This window comes from Melanerpes formicivorus, unplaced genomic scaffold, assembly GCF_026170545.1.
Source record: "Melanerpes formicivorus ecotype bairdi unplaced genomic scaffold, bMelFor1.0.p_v2 SCAF_34, whole genome shotgun sequence".
NCBI lineage: Eukaryota > Metazoa > Chordata > Aves > Piciformes > Picidae > Melanerpes > Melanerpes formicivorus.
This window is the reverse complement of record NW_027142386.1, coordinates 8,959,982-8,980,416: the sequence shown is the minus strand read 5'-3', so window position 1 is coordinate 8,980,416 and position 20,435 is coordinate 8,959,982. Positions and strand designations below refer to the sequence as shown.

The window sequence follows — 20,435 nt, the reverse complement described above, 5'->3', positions numbered from 1 at the left end:
GGGGGTTGTGGAGTCTCCCTCTGTGGAGCTATTCAAGACCTGCCTGGCTGTGTTGCTGTGTGAGCTGCTCTGGGTGCTCCTGCTCTGGCAGGGGGGTTGGCCTGGATGAGCTCTGGGGGTCCCTTCCCCCCCTGGCATTCTGTGATGACACAGTGAAGGTTCACTGTTGATGGCAGTGAACCCCTGGTGTAGTCTCCTGAGTTGTTGCATTTGAGATCACTCTCACAAAGCACCACCAGTCCCCTGTCTGGACCATGACTCACATCCACAGCTCTCTGAGATACTTCCAGGGATGTGACTCTACCACCTCCCCAGGCAGCCTTCCCTATGATTCTATGATTCAAGGGCTTGCTGTGCACTCTCTCTGCCAGATTACATCTTAGGAGGACTTTCAGTGACCACAGCCCTGGCATGACACCTGCCCTTGCTCATTGCAGGCTCCACTCCCTCAGGTATGGCCCATAAGGAGTTGCTTGTGGGTGCTATTTCATTTGGAGGGGAAGCAGACATCTCTAATGAATATTTCCTTTCTTTTGGAGCTCCTGACACAAGGAGCTGGTCTGTAATTAGTTACTGGTGGTTTCCAACAATAAGTCTTGCAGCAGCAAGGAGGAGGAAGCTATGTCCTGAAGAATTTAGTAGCTAGAGGATTCCTGCAGGAGATTGACCACATCCAAGTGCCAGGTTCTGCACCTTGGCCACAGCAACCCCAGGCAGTGCTACAGGCTGGGGTCAGAGTGGCTGAGAGCAGCCAGGCAGAGAGGGACCTGGGGGTGCTGGTGCACAGCAGCTGAACATGAGCCTGCAGTGTGCCCACAGGGCCAAGAGGGCCAAGGGCATCCTGGCCTGCATCAGGAGTAGTGTGGCCAGGAGGAGCAGGGAAGTCATTGTGCCCTGTGCTCAGCACTGCTTAGGCCACACCTTGAGTCCTGTGTCCAGTTCTGGGCTCCTCAGTTTCAGAAGGACATTGAGAGACTTGAAGGTGTCCAGAGAAGGGCAATGAAGCCAGGGAGGGGTCTGGAGCACAGCCCTGGGAGGAGAGGCTGAGGGAGCTGGGGTTGCTTAGCCTGGAGAAGAGGAGGCTCAGGGGAGACCTCCTTGCTCTCTCCAACTCCCTGAAGGGAGGTTGTAGCCAGGTGGGGGTTGGTCTCTTCTCCCAGGCAAGCAGCACCAGAACAAGAGGACACAGTCTCAAGCTGTGCCAGGGGAGGTTTAGGCTGGAGGTTAGGAAGAAGTTCTTCATAGAGAGAGAGATTGGCCCTTGGGATGTGCTGCCCAGGGAGGTGGTGGAGTCCCCATCCCTGGAGGTGTTCAGGAGGGGATTGGATGTGGCACTTGGTGCCATGGTCTAGTCATGAGGTCTGTGGTGCCAGGTTGGACTTGATGATTCTTGAGGTCTCTTCCAACCTTGGTGATACTGTGAGCCTGTGATACTCTGATGCTGTGATACTGTGAAGTTTCTCAATGTCCTTCTTAAACTGAGGGGCCCAGAACTGGACACAGGACTCAAGGTGTGGCCTAACCAGTGCTGAGCACAGGGCACAATGACCTCCCTGCTCCTGCTGGCCACACTCTTCCTGATGCAGGCCAGGATGCCATTGGCCCTCTTGGCCACTTGGGCACACAGCAGACTCAGGTTCAGCTCCTGTCCACCAGTACCCCCAGGTCCCTCTCTGCCTGTCTGCACTCCAGCCACTCTGTCCCCAGCCTGTAGCTCATTAGAGAACATTTCTGGTCCCTGACAAAGCAGTAAAAGCTCTTATTACCAAAACTGCCCAGGGATTCTTTCTTTGCTCACATAGCTCTGCTTTCATTTGGGGAAACTGGAGGACAAGGTTAGTAGATTGACTTTTGTTCAGCTAAGTGCCATAAATTGGACCTGAGTGCTCCTGTATGGCTGGTTTCCATCACTGCAGACACTGAAGGCTTTTGAGGAGGCATGGGGGTGCACTAGAAGAGCATCAAGCACTCAGGTCCTAATAAATCTGGGGAAAAAGTTTTGTTTCCACCTCAGCTTCTCTGTTCTGTGGTCTGACAGTGCCTCCATCCAGGGCAACATGAAGACTTTGAAGCAGGCAGAATGTTTTAGGCTAGCTTGGGTCATTAAGCATGCATTCCAGACACCAGTGGCACGTTAGCACTTGGGGTCAACACCTGCTGATGGCATCAGGATGTTTGCATCTCCTCTGAGCCCTCCATAGTCATGGCTTAGAGACAGTGTGTTGGATTGGACGGGCTTCTTCTGGTGTTCATAGAAACACAGAGTCAGCCAGGCTGGAAAAGACTTCAGAGATCATCAAGTCCAACCTGTCACCACAGGCCTCATGACTAGACCATGGCACCAAGTGCCACATCCAATCCCCTCTTGAACACCTCCAGGGATGGGGACTCCACCACCTCCCTGGGCAGCACATCCCAATGGTGAATGACTCTCTTAGTGAAGAACTTTCTCCTCACCTCCAGCCTAAACCTCCCCTGGCACAGCTTGAGACTGTGTCCTCTTGTTCTGCTGCTGGGTGCCTGGGAAAAGAGACCAACCCCCACCTGGCTACAACCTCCCTGCAGGGAGTTGGAGAGAGCAAGGAGGTCTCCCCTGAGCCTCCTCTTCTCCAGGCTAAACTACATTCTTGTAGTAAGATCCCCATTGCCCATCTATGGTGTAGGCTAGATGATGTATGCCTTCAAGGACCACAGATGAAGGTAAACCCCAGGAAAATGCTCCCTTCCCTCCTTCCTATGAACCCCCAAATGCACAAAGCCTCTTCTTAATTCTTGCTGCATTTCCTTTTCACTTGTCAGCACTTGCCAGAGGGTTTCAGACTTTCACATGAATTTACCAAACTATAGAGCAGCCACCTGCTGTCCTCCTGGGTCACACTTTGGTTGGTGACTGTATGCTGGGGGTTTGCTTCCTGTGGCTTGAGGCTTGCTTCTTTGGGGCTTGGGGTTTCCTTCCTTTCGACTGGGGGTTTACAGAACCAAGGGCAAGGTCCTGCAGCTGGCTCAGGGCAATCCCAGGCACTGCTAGAGGCTGGGCAGGGACTGGCTGGAGAGCAGCCCTGAAGAAAAGGCCTTGAGGGTGCTGGGGGAGGAGAAGCTCAAGAGGAGCCAGCAGGGAGCACTTGCAGCCCAGAGAGCCAAGCAGAGCCTGGGCTGCAGCAAGAGAAGTGTGGGCAGCAGGGCCAGGCAGGGGATTCTGCCCCTCTGCTCCACTCTGCTGAGACCACAGCTGCAGCTCTGGGGCCAGTGCTGGAGCCTCTGTGCCAGGAAGGATCTGGAGGTGCTGGAAGGTGTCCAGAGAAGGGCCACGAGGAGGAGCAGAGGGCTGGAGCTGCTCTGCTGTGAGGACAGACTGAGGGAGTTGGGGTTGTGCAGGCTGGAGAGAAGGCTCTGAGGAGACCTCATTGTGGCCTTGCAGGATCTGCAGGGGGCTCCAAGAAAGCCGGGGAGGGACTTTTGAGGGTGTCAGGGAGGGACAGGACTGGGGGGGATGGAGCAGAACTAGAAGTGGGGAGATTGAGACTGGCTGTTAGGAAGAAGTTGTTGGCCATGAGGGTGGTGAGAGCCTGGCCCAGGTTGCCCAGGGAGGTGGTGGAAGCCTCCTGCCTGGAGGTGTTTGCAGCCAGGCTGGAGGTGGCTGTGAGCAACCTGCTGCGGTGTGAGGTGTCCCTGGCCATGGCAGGGGGGTTGGAACTGGCTGAGCCTTGAGGTCCCTTCCAGCCCTGACACTTCTGTGATTCCTTCCTTTGGGCTGGGTTATTTTTGTTTGTGGTTTTCTCTCAGGTGGTCCTGCTCTGAGCCTCTCTAGAGGCCTATGCAGTCTTTATTGAGGCTGATGGAGCCTCTCTATTGACAGTGGCTGCCTCTTTAGAGGCCTATGGACCCTTTGTTGAGCCCTTGGTAGTCTCTGTGGAGGCCCAGGGAACCTCTCTATTGACCATTGGAGCCTCTCTACAGGCCTATGCAGCCTCTACAGAAGCCTATGGTGCCTCTGTAGAGCCCCTGGGAGCCTCTCTAGTGGCCTATGGAGTCCATATGGAGCCAAAGGGAGCCTCTGTAGAGCCCCTGGGAGCCTCTCTAGAAGCCTATGGAGCCTCTCTAGACTCTCATGCAGACACTCTATCCCCCTGGGAGCCTCTCTCTAGACCTTGGGAGCCTCTCTTGTGGCCTAAGGAGCCCACAGTGAGCCCATGGGAGCGTCTCTAGAGCCCGTGGGAGCCTCTCTAGAGCCCTAGGAAAGAGCTGTTCAGGAGAAGGTTGGAGCCTGGAGCGGGGCCCAGCTGGGCACTCCTGCCCCCGAGCAGGCACTGCTTGGAGCTTGCCCTGCATCAAGCTGGGAAGGTAAAGAAAGGAAGATGAAAAATGGAAGACTGAAAAGCTTGGGGTCTAGGATCTGCCTTGAGAAGCTGGGGACCACCTCTCAAGCCTTGCTTGTCACACAAGCCCACAGCCTGGTTCCTGCTCAGTGCTGCAGCAGCAATCCTCAGCAGATGCTCCAAGGACTCTGTTCACAGCCTGCCCTCAGGCTCCAGGCTCAAGAAGGTCTAAGAATTGCCTGGAGGCTTTGTGTGCCAGAGTTCAGTTGAGTGACTCTCACTCCTGCTCCTGAAGAGCTTCTGCCCTTGCCAGAACATAAGGACAGCTCTGAGTCAAGAAACAAAGAGCAGCCCAGAGCAGAACACCTTGTGAGGCCCAGCTGGCACCAAGCAGGATGGCTGAGCTGCAGAGCCAACCACCTGTGCCTTTGTGCCAGGGGTACCTGAGCACTGCCTGCAGCTGCTGGCACTGCCCCTGCTGAACTGCCAGAGCAGGCCAGGAGGGAAAGAGAGCTCCTAAGAAAATGGCAGCTGCAAAGAATGTCCTGCTTGACAGACAAGCAGCTAGGGGAAAAGCTGGCCAGGAGCTCAGAGAATCACAGACTGCTAGGGGCTGGCAGGGACCTCTGGAGAGCAGCCAGTGCAGCAGCAGCCAGAGCAGCAGCAGCCAGAGCAGGTCCCACAGGAATGCAGCCAGCTGGCTTTGGAAAGGCTCCAGAGAAAGAGACTCCACCACCTCTCTGGGCAGCCTGCTCCAGGCCTCCAGCACCCTCACCCCAAACAAGTGTCTCCTCCTGTGGAGGTGGCAGCTCCTGTGCTCCAATTGGTGCCTCCTCTTCCCTGGCCTAGCCCTGGGCACCACTGAGAAGAGCCTGGCACCTCCAGCTGACTCCCAGCCCTCAGATATGGATAGACAGTGAGCAGGTCCCCTCTCAGCCTTCTCCTTGCCAGACTAAAGAGCTCTCAGTCTTTCTTCAGCACAGAGATGGTCCAGTCCCCTCCTCATCCTCCTAGCTCTCTGCTGGGCTCTGTGGCAGTTTGAGGCTGCTTGCCTTGAAGAACTGCAAAGCTCCAGCAGCTAGAAAGGTCCAGGAGGTGTCCCACAAAGTGTCACCTCTGGATTCCATGCCCAGGAGTCCTGCCCCCCTGGAACACTGCCTGCAAAGCTCCTTTCTTCCCTTTTCCCTTCCTCTCTCCTCCTGGGAAGATGTGCAGGTTCTTAGCTGAGGCCTGCTCAGCATTGGTGCTTCTGCCAAGCAGGCCTGGAGCAGCTGAACTGGGGCCTGGAGCTGCCAGGCTGAATCTTGTGCTGCGGCACAAGCGGTGGGGGAAGGGAGGGGAGAGAGGCAGTGGCAGGGAGGGGGCCGTGGAAGCCTGGGGGTGGGTGGCCTGGTAGAGAGAGAGGTCTGTGTGAAGCTTTGGCTTCAGGAGCTTCTGTGTGGAGCCCAGAGCAGGGATTTCTGTCTATTTGCTCTGCACTACAGCCCTGGAGCAGTGGAGTTTGTGAGCAGCCTCTGCAGTGCAACTTCCCCATCCTATCCCCTCCTCTCTGGGAGCCCAAGCCCTTCTCTTGCCCCTTGTGCAGCAACAGAGCAAGCTGCCTGCTCCTGAAAGCACCCCAGGCTCTCTCCAGCAGATCCCTGTCCCTCCTGACCTGGGCAGAGGCAAACCCACACCTGGGAACAAAACTCCCTGAGCAGTGCTGCTGGCTTGGCTCAGGCCCCGAGGCCTGGCAGCACAGGAACAAGGGCACTCCTGAGCCACACAGGAGGAGGTTGCTAAGAGGATGTCTGGGGGGGCTGCACAGCTGCCTCCAGAGGAAGTCAGCCTTGGCTCAGAGCAGTTGAAGTGCAACCCAGTTGTAAAAACACCAGAGGGGGAAAAGCAGCCAGGCAGAAACTGCTGGGAAAGTCTGCCCTGGAGTCAGCTCTCCTGCTCCAGGCACCAGGGCATGGCAGTGATCAGCGCTCCCTTGGCAGCTGAGAGCTGGCCCAGCAGCAGCCTTTAGCAGGCCAGGCTTACCTAGCTTGTGTCCAAGGGAAAACTAAGCCCATGGCTGCTCCCCCTTAAGCCCAGGAGGGGCAGGAAGAAGCCAAAGGAACCCTGCCTGCTGTGGGCACTTGGGAAACAAAGCCAGAGAGCCAAAGAGAAACCCCTGTGGAAAGAGAGCAGGAGAAAGCTGGAAGGCAGCTGAAGGCAGAGCTGAGAGAACACAGCCCAGGCAGTGCCAGCTGAATACCTCTTGGCAGGATGTCCTGGGTGGACAGGACTAGGCCCAAAACAGGTTTCAGTCAGAGCCCCAAGAAGCTGGGGGAGACAGACCACATCCAATCCCCTCTTACTATGGTAGAGCCAAACACTGCATGGTTGGAAACTCATCCCATACCTCCTGCTACTGCACCTAACACCATTCTTGGTCTGGAGAGACAAATCCTGTGCAGACATGGAACTCCAGAGAGGATTGAGTCAGACAACAGAACTCACTTCAAAAACAATCTTGTGAAGAACTGGGCCACAGAGCAGGCATGGAGTGGATATTCCACATCCCCTACTCTGCACCAGCTGCAGGGAAGATTGAGCACTACAATAGTTTGCTGAAGACCACTCTGGGAGAAACATCTAGCAGCAGCAACCTGGCTGGTAAATAGCAGAGGCTCAGTGAATGGAGCTGGACCTGCACACTCAGGTTTGTCCCGAAAGGTAGAAGGTGATAGAGTTCCTGTTGTTAGAGAAAAGGATCTGTTAGGCAAAACTCTTTGGATATTTTCTCCTTCAGGAGAGGCCAAACCTGTCTAAGGGCTGGTTTCTGCTGAAGGTCCTGGTCACACTTATTGGGTAATGCAAGAGAATGGAGAAATTCAGTGCATTCCCCAAAGAAATCCAACTTTAGCTGAGAGAGTTTCAATTCAGAGTGTTGTACAGATACAACCTTGTGCCCAAAGGAGTAATCCATGAGGCATCTACGGAGCACGAACCCTAAGAGCCCTGAGAGCCCTGAGTCACCTGAGAGTCCCTGCTCCTTTTCTTTGCTGCAATGCAGAGAGACAAACTGTTTTCTGTTTTCTTGGTGCCTGGTTTCTGGACTCCTGAATCATCTCCATCTGAAAGTATCCAGAATGGACTGTGAACTTTATTTACTCATTGTAGCTGTTGTTTTAGATGAGATGGATAGTATTAGCAGCCACTGGAATTGTTTAGAAGGGGTGGAGCTCAGTGTGGTGAAGGCACATTATGCCCAGAATTATGCCCAGATACTGAAACCTGTCCCAGCATGCGGACAAGTTCCCTCTCCTTTCATGAGGGGAACAAAGGCCGAGGCAGCACAGCCCACCGCACACACCCATGGCAGGGGATGCTGGTGCTAATACCAAGTATGGCATCATTCTAGCTTCATGCTTCCTGTAGGCTGCAGCCGATTGTTTACGGCATGCCCATTGGCCAAGTCTAGCCGCAAGAAACCTCTAAGTATTACCCCAACTTGTAAATACGTTGCCCTCTTTCACTTTGCTCTCTCTCCTTGCTCCAGCCTAACCTCATGCCATAGCCTTGCTCTTAAGCCTGCATCCAGGCAGGCCTGTTGAGCCTTGGCCCTGAGAGTATCTCCAGAGGAGTGACATACGCTGAGCGCCTGAGAAGCTACAGCCTTGTATTACCAGTCTCACAGGCCGGAAGACCCTGCCATGTCTTCAAGAGGACTGGACCCCTGAGGGTAAGATCTGCCCAGTTGCCAGGGAAGAGACTAGCCGAGTCCAGCAGTCCAAACATCTGCCTCAGCCTTAAGCAGCAGACTAACAAGCTGCACAACCCTGGGTGTCAGCTCAGCAAGCAGGACCAGTGCTTCATCGCATGCCTGCATGATGCCACTGTTGTGGGAGAGAAGAGGAGTCCATGCCCTGTGCTCCAAAGCTGGGACCACTCCGATAGGGTCCCGTCCACACCTTCGAGCCAAGCAAAGGGGAAGTCGCTGCTTCATGCAGCCGCACTTCCTCCCCAGGGCTGTCCACGCCAGCCCCGAAGGTCGTTGCCACAGGGCCGACCCCATCCTGGGACCAGCCCTGCCGGCCCTGCCAGGCCGATCCCACAGGACCGCTCCCTGCCATCTGAAGGGAGCCGCCACAGTCCTGCCAAGGGAACCTGCCTGCCAGCTAGCCTCCATTCCATCTCTTCTCTGCTGCCGTGGGAGGGAGAAGGCTGCCCCCCACTGTCACCATCTGGACCAGTCAGGAGCCAGCCCGGTGACAGCAGACTGCTACAACAAAGGACACAGTGAATCTTCCCCCGTGCTTTCCACTTACTCATTAACATTTGGTTCAAAGCACCCGCGTCTAGCAAAGTCACCTCTGATGCATTGTAATGTCTCTCTCTAGAGTTAGGCAGCTGCCAATGTCCCATCAACCCGCCATCTGGTGGACAAGCAGTGGAATTGCACCCTTCTTTAGATTCATAGAAATTAACTCTGTAAATATTCCAATGGAGTCCAAATGATAAATACTAAACCACTTCTGGGATGTATTGCACAGCTGTGCACTAGAATATGTACATCAAATAGTGGTTATTAATTATTTTAATAATTAATACAATTAATATTTCTGTGTTTCATATTAATTAATAACCTCTTCATCACACTCTGAGCCAGTGACAACAGCGCTGAGGAAAATGTGCACCTCACGGCTGCTGCTCTCCAAGACAGTGTGAGCTGGTTCTGCCTCTGGCTCCAGCACCTGCAAAGAGAAGAGAAGAGTCACTGAGCAGGGCCCTGAGTGCCAGGCTGATCAGGGAGCCTCCAACAGCAGCCACACAGAGGGGCTAGGAAGGACATTCCCATGGCTCATCCCATGAAGACGGCAGCAGGAGACCCTTCTGCTGTAGGCTGTGTGTCACCTGCTGACCAAAGCCAGCAGCGCCAGCACTGCAAGCACACACGTGGGAACTGCCACTGGGTACCAGTGCCTGACCTTGCTTTTCCTGGCCCCTATAAACCTAGCGGCCTGCAGTTTCCCTCCTGGAGGCTGTGGGTGGAGAACCCCAAGAATGAACAGCTCCGGAAACTCTTTTTAGGACAAAGGACTTTCCGGAGAGATGTCTGGTGTGGGGCAGCCACCACACTGCTGGGGGCTGGGAAGGGGCATTCGGGGCTGGGAGTGAACTCATTTGGAAAGTCTCTGACTGCTCTGCCTCTGCTAGGCAAAACGATTTGGGTTCCAGGTCTTGCAATGGTTCAGCAGCTGGGGCAGAGCCATCACCCAAGAGAAGTGTGTTGGGCAAGGAAAGTCAAAGCAGAAGCTGCTGCTGAGATCCCCACAGCCAACAGCAGAGGGTGTTGGAGTTGGAAAAGACCTGGATGATTGTCGAGTCCAACCATCAGCCCTGCTCTCCAGACCCTTGGCCAGCTTTGCTGCCTTGCTCAGTGCAGACAACGCTCAAAGCTCAGCCCCAGGGTGCTGGGGGGCTCCGCAGCACACACAGCAGAGTGCTGCTACTGCTGCTCTGCAGCCAAAACAAGAAGCAGGGGATTCAACTCCTTGGGAGTTCAAAGGCACTGAATCTAAACCAGATCTGAACTCCAGGGAATGGAGACCTGCTCAGTGCTGACCAACAGCTAAAGTGGGGGGCAGGAGGTTGGGGGGCAAGAGGATGAGGCCAGACTCTTTTCTCAGTCATGCCCAGTGACAGGACAAGAAGCAAGGGGCACAAACTGGAGCCCAGGAGGTTCCATCTGACCAGGAGGAGAAGATTCTTTACTGTGAGGGTGCTGGAGGCCTGGAGCAGGCTGCCCAGAGAGGCTGTGGAGTCTCCTTCTCTGCAGAGATCTCAACCCCCCCTGGTTATTGTGACCCTGGGCAAGCTGCTGGGGGTGTCCCTGCTTTAGCAGGGCGTTGAGACTGGATGACCTCCAGAGGTCCCTTCCAACCCCCACCATGCCGTGCAAGTGGGTTCAAAACTGTGAGCTCCCATCCAACACAGACTGCAACACTTCAGCTCTTGGTTTAGGGTTGGCCTCTCTTGTCCAAGAGACTTCCCCATCTTGTCTGAGCCCTCAGATCCCTCAGCAGCATCCTTTCCTCTAACACATCCTGCTGGTTCCCATTCAGGGATGGATTCACTGTCAGGAGGAGCAGCTCAGCCAGCAGAGATGGAGATCTGCTGCCATCAGCAGACCTTCCTGTGGCAGCTCAGGGAGCTTTTGCTGCTGTGCTTCTCACCTTCTTCTTGACAGGCCAGGTGGCACCTGGGGCCCTTGTGGTATCCACCCACTTGATGGCATGCAGGCTGTCATCCCAGTCAGGGACCTCCTCTGGTGGCAGCTGGAAGGAGATCCTGGACACCTGACACTTCACTGGGTGCTTTTTAAAGGTGACCTCAACTTCTGATTGCAAAGTCACTGTGATGTCCTTCACACAGCCAGCATGGAGGTGTCCCACCTAGGGAGAAGCAGAGAGCCAAGACCAACCTGGGATCACTGGCAAGGGATCACAGGCTGTGGGCGTGGGGAGCAGCTGTGCCAGCAACACCTCTGTGAGGAGAGGCTGAGAGCCTGGGGAAGAGCAGCCTGAGAGACAATCTCTCAAAGCTTATCAAGAGCTAGAAGGTGGGGCACAAGAGGATGGGGCCAGACTCCTCTCAGTGGTGCCCAGGGACAGGGCAAGGGGCACAAACTGGAACCAAGGAGGTTCCATCTGAGCCAGAGGAGAAAATTCCTTGCAGTGAGGGTGCTGGAGCCCTGGAGCAGGCTGCCCAAAGAGGTTGTGGAGTCTCCTTCTCTGCAGAGATTCAAACACACCCCCCCGGCCATTGTGATCCTGGGCAAGCTGCTGTGGGTGCCCTGCTTTGGCAGGGGGGTTGCACTAGATGACTCCCAGAGGTCCCTTCCAACTCCCACCATGCTGGGATTGTGTCAAACTGCATCTTACTGAGGATTTATCTGGGTTTTGATGGAGAAGAACACCACCAAAAGATGCCATGTCCCACAACACGGAGCTCTTCTGGCCCCAGCAAAGCCAGGGATGGCATCTCCTAGGTGGCACTGAAAGGGGTTCTCACTGCTCCATGGTGGCTCCCAGAAAGCTGCCAGGCAGGGTCTGAGCAGCAGGGAAAAGCAGAGACAACCAAGCTCACCTGGGGGCAGAAGTGGAAGGGAGGCTCAGGCAGCCACTGGAAGCGCAGGGCCTGCCCCCTGCTGCGGTTGGCGATGGTGAAGGTCACGGTGCAGGGGGTGCCAACGGGACAGAACCCAAACTGGATGTGATCCCCTGGGTCAGCTGTTGGCAATGAGAGAGAGAGCTCTCAGCATGAGGGGAGAGCCCTCTGCCCCCCACAGACACACAGGACTCCAGCTCTACCTTCTCCAAGCCTTCCTTCCCCTGGGACATGCAGCCCAGGACATGTCTGGGCCTGGGCTGAGATCACAGCGCCAGCTCACCTCCAGATCTGCACCTTCCAGCACCCCCAAGTCCTTCTCTGCAGGGCTGCTCTGGGCCCAGCATGGACCCCTGAGGGACACCAGTCTCCATCTGGACATTGAGCTGTTGATCACTATCCTCTGGCTGTGACTATCCAACCAATTCCTTAGCCACCAAGCAGTCCACCCAGAGAGGACACAAATGATCAGATGTGCTCTTCACAGCACCCCATGGGCTGGCAGACCTCCTTTTAGAGCTCCTCAATCAAAAGCTGCTTCCTTTGAGCCCTCCCTGCTGGCCTGCAAACTTCTCCCTTGACAGGGCACCTGCCCTGGGGCTCCCAAGCAAGGCTGCTCTGCAGGCTACAAAAGGTGACAGCAGCTGGCTGCTAAATCTGGGCCAGCCCTGTGCTGCCACAAGGTGTGCCCAGCCCTGGAGGTTCCTTGCTACACCCTGGCAGCCTCTCCTCTTACCCTCCAGGCTGTCCTCCTCCAGGCTGCTCTCAGGGAGCTTCTGCTCCTCCCTGTCTGCCACTAGTCCCTGCATGTTGTCCAGGGTGAAGTCATCTCCATAGCCTTCCCCCAGCAGCCTGATGGTGGTCTCAGAGGGGTTGTCCAGCACGGACAGGTGGAGCTTCCCTTCCAGGCGTTGGGCCAGGGTGGGCTTGAAAACCACCTCAAACTCTGCTGTCTGCCCACGCTGCAGGAGCAGGGAAGCAGTGTGGGGCTTCCTCTCTGCACAGAGATGGACACCAGGGACAGGTGAGGCACTGCAAACATTTCCATGCTCCAGAAAAGGAACAGGAGCTTGAAAACCAGCTGTCTCTAAGCACAGCCTGGCTCACCAGTGCTTCCAGACCCTCCTCCCATGGTCACAAAGCTGTGACACTACCAGGGCCATCCCTGTTAGTTGTCTTAAGCTCAGCTCAGTGCTCAGCCCTGGCTCAAACTGCAGCCAGATAGCTCCTGCCTTAAGCAGAGCTGAGTCAGAGTGCTTTGGGCTTTTGCTGGCTGGCTGTGAGCTCAGGGGCAGCCTCCCTTCAGGCTGGGGACTCCCCATATGCAGCACAGACCTCAGATGCTCCACTGAAGTGGTGTTACCCCCCCCAGGACTCAACCCACCACCTCCATAAGAATGGAAAAGCTTCCTAGAGCTTGCCAGGTAGAAATCAACCCTGCAAAGAGTCCATGTGCAAAAGCCCCAGAGAGCCCCAGGACACAAGCTCTGGCCAACAGCTGCTTGCTGCTTGGCCAAGCCAGCAGCAGGACACAAGTTTTCCCTCTGGGAGTGACCACATTTCATGGGGGATGAATTCACCTTCCCCAGCAGAGTCCTTCATGCCCACAGCTTGGTAGAGGCATTTGGTGCTGGGCCTGGCTTTCAAGAAGAAAACTCCCTCTTCATCCAGCAGGTCCAGCAGCACCTGGGAAAAGAGCAGGACCAGACTGGGGTGGGCACAGCATGGCCCAGGGCCTGAGCCCACACTGCTGCTGTTCCACCACGGGCAGCCCAGCACGCTGCCCCCCTTCCAACACAGCTCTGAGCACAAGGCTGGAGCGAAACCAGCCCAAAGCCAGGCATCCAGAGACACTGGGAGGGGATGGAAACAGAAGCAGGCAGGACAGGAAGGCTCCAGCCTGACTCTCTGAGTTGTGTTTCCCTGAGAAGGTCCCAAAATCCCCTTTCCCAGAGGAACTCCCTTCCTGGCAAGCAGAAGTCAGCCAGGGGCTTCCAACAGACTTTCTGAGGCCCCTTCCCAGGCTGTTCCCTGAGGCAGGGAAAACACAAAGCCCAGGGCTGGCTCAAGGCTGGCAAGGACAGCAGCAGAGCTTGCAAAGGAGGTGGAGGCAAAAGTGAAGGGCTGCTGAGGCACGAGCCTCTGCCCACTGCTTTGCCACAGCAGAAGCTCAGGAGGTCGTCCTCCTGCCACAGAGGGGCTCTGAGCACAAGCCAAGGCTTTCCTTTGGGCTCCAAGGGCACCTGCAGAGCAGTGGGGCCCCTGCCCACCCTCACCGGCTGCGCTGGGCCCTCTCCTGCCCAGCAGCAGCCTTGTTCCCAGAGCAGAGCTCCCTCAGCAGCTGCTCACCTGGGCAGGGACAGGGCCAGAGTTCTGCAGGACCAGGGGCAGCTTCTCCCAGGCCCCCAGCAGGAGCCTCCTGAAGAGCAGCAGGGGGTTCCCTCTCCTGTCCTTCAGCGCCGGGCGCAGGACCCTCACCTCCGGCAGCTTCCCCTCGCCGCTGATCTCAAAGCTCAGGCTCTGTGCTCTCACTGCTGCAGGGCTGCAGGAGAGGGGCAGCAGAGCCACTGCTCACTTGGCAAGCAGTGGAGCCAGGGCCACCTGCTGCATTTCCCCTGCCTGGGGCTCCTGGCCCCCAGGACACAGCTCCCCCTTGCCCCTCTCCTCCCAGTCCCATCCAAGAGGAATCTGCTCTGCAGAGCCAGAGCCTCCCAGAGCACCAGTTCAAACCATTTCACTCAGAGGAGCCCTGCAGGGCAGCAGAGACATGAGGAGGTGACAGAGGCCATGGGGCAGGTTCCCTGGCTGTGCTGAGGTGAGACAGAAGCAAGGAGCATGAGCAGAGCATGGAAAAGGTGTCCAAGGCAGAAGGGGCAAATCAGTGACCCCAGCAGGGAAGGTGATCTCCACAGAGGCTCAGAGCAGGAATTGCTCCTTAGGGCAGCAGACTGATGGATCCAGTCCCAGCTCAGCTACTAAAGGGCTGGGCAAGGGCAAGGCAGGCCCAGGACACACACAGGGCCTAGGGCAGAAGAGCTGGGGTCTTTTAGAGGGGATCCAATGGCTCCTTTAGCATCAAAGATCTTCATGCACCCCAGGAGATCCACCAGATCACCTCCTGAGCACAGGAACAAGGAGGCAACAAGGGCAGCTGGCTCAGGGCATGGAAACAATCCTCTGTCCTTGGCATTCTCCAGCTCAGCTGAAGCTGCACACAGCTCCATTGCTTCCTGATTCATCCACTCCCTGTTGGCTTCTTGGCATCAGAGAATCCTGGAATGCTTTGGCTTGGAAGGGACCTTGGAAGCTCATCCAGTCCAAGCCCCCTGCAGGCAGCAGGGCCCTTGGCAACTCCAGCAGTTTGCTCAGAGCCCCAGCCAACTTGACCTGGCATGGTTCCAAGCATGGGGCATTCCCCACCTCTCTGGGCACCCTGGGCCAGTGTCAGTGTCCCACTGCCCTCACAGGCACTGCTGCAGGCTACAGCAGGGCACTGACTCCCCGGCTCTGCTGGATCTGGCAGCTACAGCTTCTGAGTTCTCTGCAGCATCTCTGTCAGCAGGAGAGGCTGAGAGCCCTGGGGCTGCTGAGCCTGGAGAAGAGCAGCCCCAGAGGGGATCCTGGAGGTGAGGGTGCTGGAGCCCTGGAGCAGGCTGCCCAGAGAGCTTGGGGAGTCTTCTCTGCAGAGATTCCACAGTCCCCTGGCCATGGGGATCCTGGGCAAGCTGCTGTGGGTGCCCTGCTCAGGCAGGGGGTGGGGCTGGATGATCCCTAGAGCTCCCTTCCAAGCCCCTCCCTGCTGGGATGCTGTAACGCTGAGTACTCTACCCAAGGCTACTCAAAGAGCTAGAAGCTCTCAGGAAGGTCCCCTCCCAAGCTCTCCTGAGGTGAGTTACCTTGTGTGGACATCGAGGGAGGCCTCAAAAGTGCAATGGTAGCTCTGCACCTTCCGTGGAGTGAAGGTGACCGTGGCAAAGGCCTGGGAGCAGCTGGGCACGGACAGCCGGACAGGATCCACCTCAAACACCTGGCCAGAGTGGCTCTTCAGCTTGGGGAAGCCCAGAGAAGGCTGTTAGGAGGCAACTTTTCTCCATGTGCTGCTGTCTCACCCATACAAGGATCATGAGGAACAGCCCCAGACAGTGTGGCCCCCTTCTGGCTTCCCTAGACAGGCTCCATCTGTCTCGGGGGGGAATCCAAAGCAGTGCTGCCCCAGGGGGCTGCCATCAAGCCCAGGAGTGCAAAGCTTGCTTTCAGCGCTGCTCAGACCTCCAGCACACATGGGAAGTGGGGACTGCATGGAGAACCCTGCAAAGAACCTGCCCCTGGCCTTTAAAGAGAAGGGGCAAAGAGCAGGGAACCTAAGGAAAGCAGAGAATGGCTTTGGTTGGAAGAGACCTTTAGGATCATCAAGTCCAACTCTAAGCCCAGCACTGCCAGGTCACCACCAAACCATGGCCCTCAGCACCACAGCTCCACAGCTCTGAAATCCCTCTAGAGATGGGGCTCCACCTCTGCCCTGGGCAGCCTGGGCCAGGCCTTGACAACCCTCAAGGGAAAGAAATTGCTCCTCATGTCCAACCTAACCCTCCCCTGGCACAACCTGAGGCCATGTCCTCTTGTCCTAGCACTTATTCCTTTTGAGAGGAGACCAAGCCCACCCCAAAAGGGTCTGCTTGGAGCCCTGGCTCAAAGCTGAGGAAAAGCTCCTCCTCTGCCTGTGCTTCCAAGAGATGTTCAGAAGGGCTCAGGTCTCACTCCAAAGCCCCAGGGGCCTGGAGCTAAAACCTTGCCTGAGACACACTGAATGCAGCCCAGCTCTCACCTGCCCTGAGCTGCACTAGGCTGGGCAAAAGGAAGCAAGGAAGCTGGAGAACAAGGCAGATGCCACACAGCCTTCAGAGACTCCCCAAGGCCTCCTGTTCTTACCTTGCTGGGGCTGGGTTTGATGGAGAGGAGCACATGGCAGGGGATTCTGTTCACATTGCAGATCCTGAAGCGTGCCGTGGCCTGGTGCCCAACCAGGAGCTTGGTGAAGATGAACTTGTTCTCATCTGTGAGGAACACCCCCTGCTGCTCCTGCACTGTCTGGAGGACCTGGCAGAGGTTGCTGCTGCTGCAGATCTGATGCCCCTCAAAGATGGCCTCAAGGTCATCAGCCACGAATGCTGTGAGCAGAGCAGAGGGAGGGCTGAGGATGGAGAATCCTTCCTGCTGACCTGCCCTGCCCCTGCTGGCCTCTGAGAAGCTCTTTCTGCCCAGGGAGCTGCAAACCCCAGCCTTGGGTGGGGGAGCTGCCTGTGAGGATGGAGCTCAGGCACCCTCAGTCTGAAAGGGTTTCTTTTGATCCTTCCATGCATCCCTCCCAGCCTCTCCCACTGGTGGGCTTGGCAAGAACCTCTGAGGATTGGCAGAGAGATGCAACGTCAGGCTCAGGCTGTCTGCTCTGTCCCAGGACTGAGGCTGGGTGCCGAGCAGCAGCAGCCTGGCCACAGGAACCCGTGGGCAGCACTCACCTGGAAGGCAGGACTCGGCCAGCAGGGTGTAGGGGATGCCAAGAGGGTTGTCCCTGGGGTCTCTGTTGCTGATGTCGATGAGCAGCTGCTCCTGGCACGGCCCTGGCAGCTCCGCAGCACAATCTACTGTCACCAGCTGCTGCTCCCCAGGAAGGATGGAGCCAAAGGCAGGGGACACTGTGAACATGCCCAGGGTGAGGCGAGCCTGCAGAAAGAGTCCCAGCAGAGGCTGATGGCAAACAGCCTCACTCTGAGCATCCCAGCAAGGAGGACCCTGGGCCTTGGCCTCCAGCTGGGCCCAGGGCAGGCAGGGATGACACCACGGCCCAGAGCACAACCCAGGATGAGAGGAACAAGCTAAGGAGATGTGCAGGCCTAGCCTGAGTGGCTTAGAGAAAGGAGTTGGGCTGTAAAGGGTGAAGGTGGGAGCTGGGGTCCTTCAGCCTCCAATGTGAAACAGGAGAGCAGAGAGAACTGTGAGAAACCATCAGAGAGGAGAGCAGACTGGGCAGAAGGCAAGGCAAGGTCATCTCCTGTCCCTGGACTGGGAGTTCAGCAGGGACACTCCACAGCTGTGGCACTCAGCCTTATTTTGGCCAGCAGCTCCCAGGTACAGATCCCTTCCCCTTGGCCCCACAGCTCCAGGGCTGAGCAAGAGCACAGCATTGAGCAGCTCCTTCCTCTGCTCAGGGCTGGCAGAGGATGGGTCTCCCCCATGCAGCCCCTGTCCCATGCCGTGGGCACAAGCCCCCAGCCTGGGCACAGCAGTGGAGGAGCCTGTCCTGGGGAGCAGGAGCCACCCACCTTCACGGAGGGCTTGGTTTCCTTGGGCAGCAAGGGCTTGCTCTGCTTGGCTGCAGCAGACCTTCCACTGGAGCTCCCCTGCTTGTGGGAGTCGGAGAACTTCCTTTGATGTGCACCCAGAGGAGAGAGCAGAGAACATCCCTCAGGCTGAGCTCCTCCTGCCCTTCTCCACAGCCAACCCTTCCTCCCCAGGGAAGAAAGTCCTCCTGCTCTTCACAGCCCCCTGCACCACCTGTGGCTGTAGCTGATGGGCAGATGGGCTCCAGCAGCAGCTGCATGAGGATGAGCAGGAGGATTCTCTGGCATCTCTCTCCTCCCTGCTCACAAGCCAACTGCACAGGCAGACAATAACCCAGGGCTCACAGAACATGGCCTTGTTTAGTTGGGAGAGACCTTTAAGGTCAGCAAGGCCAAGACTGACCCCAGCACTACAGGTCACCACTAAGCCATGGCCCTCAGCACCACACCTCACAGAGTCACAGAGGTGTTGGGGCTGGAACAGACCAAGCACCACATCTAAACGACCTTCAAACACAGCCAGGCTTGGTGACTCCACCACCTCCCTGGGCAGCACATTCCTGTCCTGACCACTCTTGCTGGGACACAGTTTTTCCTAATGCCCAGTCTGAACCTACCCAGTCACAGCTTGAGGCTATTCCCTCTTTCCCTGTCACTAATTACCTGTGAGAGGAGACCAGCACCAACCTCTCCACAGCTCTGAAACCCCTCCAGGAGCAGGCACTCCACCACTGCCCTGGGCAGTCTGGGCCAGGCCTTGACAAGCCTCAAGGGGAAGAAATTGTTCTTCATGTGCAGCCTAACCCTCCCCTGGCACAACTTGAGGCTGTGTCCTCTTGTCCTAGCAGTTGTTCCTTGGGAGAAAAGACTAACCTCACCTGGCTCCAGCCTCCCTTCAGGGAGTTGTAGAGAGCCAGAAGGGCTTCCCTCAGCCTCCTCTTCTCCAGGCTAAACAATGCTAGGTGCCTCAGCTGCTCCTCACAGCCCATGTGCTCCAGACCCTTCCCCAGCTTTGTTGTCCTTCCCTGGCCACCTTCCTGCACCTCAATGCTCTTGGAGTAAGGGGCCCAAACCTGGCCCCAGGACTCACAGTGCAGCCTGCTTGTGTGTCCTGGCTGCCTGCCACACGCCAGCCCTGCTGTGGGGCCTCCTCCAGCAGGAAGGTTGCTGCAGGCCTTCTCACCTTTTCTTTGTGGGCTCAGCTGCAGCCTGCTCTGCTCTGCAGATGAGGAACTGGAAGGGCAGGAGGCCTCTGTTCTGCAGCAGGAAGCTGCAGGCCCTCCTGGTGCCGCTGGCCATGGCCCCGCAGTCGAGCAGCGCCGCAGGGCTGATGCTGTACTGGCTGAAGACAGCTCTGGCTGAGAGCCTCACTGGGATGCTGGCCATGGGCTCCCCTCCTGCCCTCAGCTTGGGCTCCAGCACCTGCAACCAGGGCAGGCCTTGGTAAATCCAGCAGAGCCCAACCTCTGGCTCTGGCCTGTGGCCACAGCCCAGGTGCCCATCAGCTCATCCCCCTGCTCTGAAGTCCTTCTCCAGAACTGCATTTTCAGCCCCTCTTAGAATCATGGAATGGGTTGGCTTGGAGGAGTCATTGCTTCCATTTTCCTGCAGTCAGCAGGAACACCTGAGGGCAGAGCAGGTGCTTCAGAGCTCCAAACAACCTGACCTGCAGTGCTTCCAGTGATGGGGCAATGACCACCTCCCTGGCCAAGCTGGGCCAGGCTGGCACCACCCTCAGTGTCAGACATTTCTTCCTCCTATCCAGGCTGAATCTTCCTCTTTTAGTTTCAAACCATCACCCCTTGTCCTGTCCCAGCAGGCCCTGATCCAAAGTCTCTCCCCAGCTTTTGGATTGGCCCCCTCCAGCACTGGAAGGGCCAGAGCTGGCTTCTGAAAGCCTTTGCTGTGTGCAAATAACAGAAGGTTCCCCAGCTAAAGCTTGCTTTCCAGCACAGCCATGTCCTCCTGACCCCCTCAGCCCAGCTGTGCTCACCCTGCCTGCCCCAGGCAGCTCACCTGGCACAGCAGGATGGCTTTGTCCTCAATGCTGATCTCCCTCTGGGGGTGGAAGAGCAGCTGGACACGGACAGGACGCTCAGAGGCAGGCAGCAGGCCCTGCTGGGGCTGCACAGTGAGGTGGGAGGCCAGGTCACGGCTTCCGGGGTCTGTGGGGCGCAGCCTGAACCTGGGGAGGGAAGGAGAAGAAGATCTCTGCAGTGAACAGCCCAGGGGCCAGCAGCACAGCCAGGACCTGGCATGGGACCAGTAAAAACCAACCAAAGAATTCTGCTGTGCTTAGGAGCCCCAGGCCCTGGCAGAGCCAGGCAGTGCTGAGTGCTGGCAGCTCCCCTCCACCCCCAGCGTTTTCATTCCTCCTCTAAAGAGTCTCCTGAAGAGAAAGGACTTAGCCCTGGAAGGACAGCAACAGAGCTCAGCAGGGACTGGCCTCAACTTCAGGGGCACAAAATCCCAGACCCCCAGCATGGGAGGGTTTGGAAAGGACCTCTGGGGATCATCTGGTGCAAGCCCCCTGCTAAAGTAGGGCACCCACAGCAGCTTGCCCAGGAGCACAAGGGCCAGGGGGGGTTGGAATCTCTGCAGAGAAGGAGACTCCACAACCTCTCTGGGCAGCCTGCTCCAGGCC

At 57.0% G+C, this 20,435-nt stretch overlaps 1 pseudogene; it reads right to left on the bottom strand.

The window, feature by feature from the left end:
• Positions 1-8,453: 8,453 nt before the first annotated feature.
• The window catches only part of LOC137450032 (hydrocephalus-inducing protein homolog), a 73,492-nt pseudogene continuing 61,510 nt past the window's right edge, over positions 8,454-20,435 (bottom strand).